The following is a 4267-nucleotide window of genomic DNA, read 5'->3' on the forward strand; positions in this document are numbered from 1 at the left end:
GGAGGAAGGTTATGACCTTGAATTGACTTAAAAGAGGTTACTTGGTTCAATACTGGCAGAGTCAGTGTTATCTGTGAGCTGCCTGACCAACTGTTTCGGACAAAATTCAAAGCACGTGATCAGTAATATTTGATCCAAAGGTCCACTGTGAAGATGTACAGCATGTTCTGGTCCCATGAGCATCCTACAGTACAGAAAGTGATACAGGGAAGGAATTTCTGGCAAAAATTCCTTTCTAGTGCAATCACTTCTCTCTGGAGAACTTACACTTTTAATTATAAAAAGTGCCTAACTTTTGTGGTTCTTGGTCTTTGTGGATACAGAGAAATGATTTTTCTGTCCAGAAATGTTGAAATATGTATCAAATATGGACTTTTTAAAGAAGAACTCTGTGCACGCCAAAGTCTTCGCTACCCACAAAAGAGTTTATGCATGTGAATTTAACACAGTGAATGGTTTGCCTTGTTAGAAACCCCAGAAATTACTGTGAGACCAGTGAGCAGAGTCCTAGGAATTTTTTCTCTTTTTGTGCATTTCATAATCCAAAACCCAAGACAGGCTGCAATATCTCCCGTGAAATAGAAAGCAGTGAAGTGAAAACATGAAAAAGCTCAGATTTCTTTGGGTTTCAAATTATTGTTTCACAGATCAGATATGTAGCGCTGCATCAATTCCTGCTTTAAAACCCTGAATGAGACCACCACAATAAACTCGGCAGTGCTCTTAGCTGAACCATTCCCATCACGCCCTCTTTTGGTGAGAAATCTCTCAACTCCATTCTCTCCTCTGAAAAATACCACATAAAACAGATAGTGCAATATAATTTGTTACTTATTAAACTAATAAAAAATAAATTTCTTGGCAAAGCACTTGATTTGGCTCCATCTAGTTTGATGAAATGTGGCTTATTAAATTAAGTCAATTTGCTTACCTAAAAATTTGTTGAATATGTTCTTGCAACACCATATGTAAGAATGCCATTTTAAAGGCTTGTGTAAGAACATCTGCAAGCCTCCTGTGTCAGAAACATCTCCTCAGAAATATTAATCCCCTACTGAACAGAAAAATGTTATTTCTCTTGGGTTTTTGTGGAATCTAGTGGTGTAAATGCTAAACTGGAAATAAAGACTTGCATATAAAATCATTCTGTAAAAGCTAACAGCAATTCTACACCTAACAGAGGATGCAAACAAAGCATAAGTGAATCAGTTAATGCTTTAAATTGGCAAATTGCTTCCGAGCACTCTGATTTTAGAAACGTCAGGTTGTCACTGTTTTGCAGAAGTCAGTGTAGCAATAATCAGCAGAAAACGACATCATGAGCACATTCAAAAAATGATCAGCTTGCACTTCTGAGCCAGTACAAAACTGTGCAGAACTGTACCCCTTTGGGTCAAACTGGGAATCAGAATTCCTGGCCCCAAGGAACAGCTGGCTGCTTGCGAACAGCCACGGCCAGCTTTACAGCAGCTTCTCTGGGAGCAGATCTTCTGCAGCTGCCAACTGGAGGAGACCGAGAGAGATACTGATGCTCTCTGCCAACTCCTGGCTGGCAATTTTTCTACATCGCAGAAAAACCAAAGCATTTTGTGAACTCTTCTTGTCCCATAGCAGCCCTAAAAGAGCTGAAGTGTTAAAGTATTTATTAATGTAATTGAATCTCAGGGTTTTGAACGTTAAAATTTAAAGGGCAGAAACTTGAAAATTGCTTTTAACACATGGGTGTGTAAAACCTACCACTGAGTTTACTGCATTTCTATTCCTCATACTAGTATGCTCACAGCACTCAACTGTAACACAACTACACCTCGGTGTAAGACGACCAGCATACTGTCAAGACTAAACTGGAGATACTAGGAACTATCTTAAGTCTTGGTTCCTTGCAGGTTTTAGCTGCTTGCCATCTTAAGAATCACAGCCCTTGTGCCCCTAGGTTTCGACCTAAACCCTTTCTTTGAGCACCATCCCTCTGGTTTCACCTGCGGTAGTTGCTGTGGCTTCAGCATTTGCTTCCCATGCTTTGCTGCTCACTCAGCCCCCTTCTGCTCCAGGGGCAGCAGCACTGTTGCAGCTGCACAGTGAAATGCCAAGGAACACACTGAGCTGAAAAGCAATAGCTGTCCCTCTGCCTTTCCCCCCTTTTCTGGGGGTGTTTTTCAGCTTCACACATTCCCCAGGCTCATGCCCTGCACCAGCATTCATGGTGGCACAGCAAGGACCAGCTGAGGGGCAGGGACAAGGGACTTGGAGCAGTAATTGCTGAAGGGAGTCAGCAGAAGTGCAGCTATCAAATAAAAACTGCAGAAAACTAGATTACCTCTTTACCTGTCAAGTAGAGCAACACAAAACCAGCATTTCTTGGACTATCAGTAAAGACTACCTGAATTCATCAACTGCTAGAACCAAAGTACTGAACACCGATGATGCAGGATATCGCAAAGTCACAATGTATGCCATACTTCACGATCTGTCCCTTCAGCTTTATTCCTTCCTTTTAGTACCTATGCACTTAAGGAAGAATTGTATTGTTAGAATATTCCAGTGCAGCAAACTTACTCAATTCTATTAGGGATCCAAAATCTGGAGGAAATACCATAAACTCAATTCCTGCCACTAATTCTCATGTGCAAATTTGTTGGCTTATCACTTAAAGTTACATGTGACTCTATAGCCAATGACTACTTAGAGGTCCACATGTCTCAAAGCAAGAATTGAGACCCATATATAATAAAAGTACGACAGCTATTTTAGTGAGAATAATGCTGTATCTTTTTTAAAAACAATTGCAATCTTTCCTCAAATAAAATAGTCTTCACAGAAATATGACAGTTTCCAAGCTTGAGCTAATCCTGTATCTACTACTAGTCTCAATTGGTCTTACAAGCATGAATTATGTTTAGTATTTAGCAAGTCCCTCTTGTATCTTCAGCACAAGCTCTCTTGGACATTTTGTACATTGGTACACCATACATTTTCCTATTCTCCTTGCAACTGCTTTCCATATTGGAACAAGCTCTAAAGTTTAAGTTTCTTTTGCTTTTTTTTTCCTACTCATTGCTATAATGTGAAATAATATATTTTGAACATAGAATCCTGATATTTGATTGACAGTAATTCAATTTTATAGCATGCATATAAAACAAATCTGATTCTTGACCCAAAGAATTCACAAGTTGCATAGTTTGAAGCTAAATTTCTTATCAGATCATCCAAAACTTACCTTCAACTGCTTGACTACTGAAAAGTAGTCAAATAAATCTTTCATTTTCATCCCAGTAAGAATAAATTGAAAAGATGGCTGTTTGAAAAAAAAAAAAAAGTTTGTTGATTAGATACTTTCTATTTTAAACCTACCAATCTATAACACACACAAGAAAATATCTGGCTGCTGCAAGAAAGGTAAGGCAAAGCATGGTGTTTTGCAGTGACTGAGGTGATTATTCTTAAAGGGCAATGAATGACATTGATATTTCTTGGCACAAAGGACAGGTCTTGTGACAGGAACCCATCATGTGAAATGTTAAAAAACAAACAAAAAACTTGTAACCCAGCATAGTTAGGGTGCTGAAGTATAGGAATTTAACAGCACCTTTCCAAAAGTAAAGGCTGAATTTAAAAAACATTGAAAAAGAATACAAACTATATAGGAGAGTGTATATACTGAAAATACTGAGTGCTGTACATAAAAGCACTGTATATAAAGAGCAGGTAGCCAGATACATACATTTCTGTGCTGCTGAGGACATCAGATACAAGAAGAGCTTCACTAAAATGGAATGAAAGCTGTAACAAGAGAAAAATAAAATAGAATGCAATATTTGTAGTGGTATTATCATAAAACTATAAAACTATTTTCTAGGTAAAATCCAAGTCTGCCATTAACTGAAAATGTATGTTACATAGCAGCTTCAAAAGTTGGACCATTGCTTGAATCTACTGATGTAACCTAGAAGAAAGATGAAAGAAATTAAATAGGCAAGGTGCTTTTGAAACTGTTTGAAGATGGAAACTCTTAAAAAGCAGTAGAGGTTTTAATAATTTAGACACTCTCACTTTTGTTGCAGGTCCACATTCTAAGTTACTTAAATATCAGAAAGTGTTCACAGTGCACAGCTGCTTATTAGAATAAATTAGGGAAAAAAGATAGCCCACAGGTACTAAGACTTTTGCAAAAAAAAAAAAAAAAAAAAAATCAGAATAGTGTAACACAATAGAAAAAATTTCAGCAATTAACACTTGTTTTTTTTAAAAAAAACAAGGAGGCAGA

At 37.6% G+C, this 4267-nt stretch overlaps 1 long non-coding RNA gene across 1 annotated transcript in view; it reads right to left on the reverse strand.

The window, feature by feature from the left end:
- Window positions 1-6: 6 nt before the first annotated feature.
- LOC146591042 (uncharacterized) overlaps window positions 7-4267 on the reverse strand; it is a 6707-nt gene continuing 2446 nt past the window's right edge. Inside the window, exons 2-4 of the long non-coding RNA XR_014896884.1 lie at window positions 3725-3783; window positions 3221-3298; window positions 7-1051 (exon numbers count right to left, since the gene is read on the reverse strand). This is a non-coding gene — a long non-coding RNA (uncharacterized LOC146591042). The remainder of the gene's footprint in view (window positions 1052-3220; window positions 3299-3724; window positions 3784-4267) is intronic.

This window comes from Rhea americana, unplaced genomic scaffold (genome assembly GCF_003343005.1).
Source record: "Rhea americana isolate MKP2758 unplaced genomic scaffold, rheAme1 scaffold_39, whole genome shotgun sequence".
NCBI lineage: Eukaryota > Metazoa > Chordata > Aves > Rheiformes > Rheidae > Rhea > Rhea americana.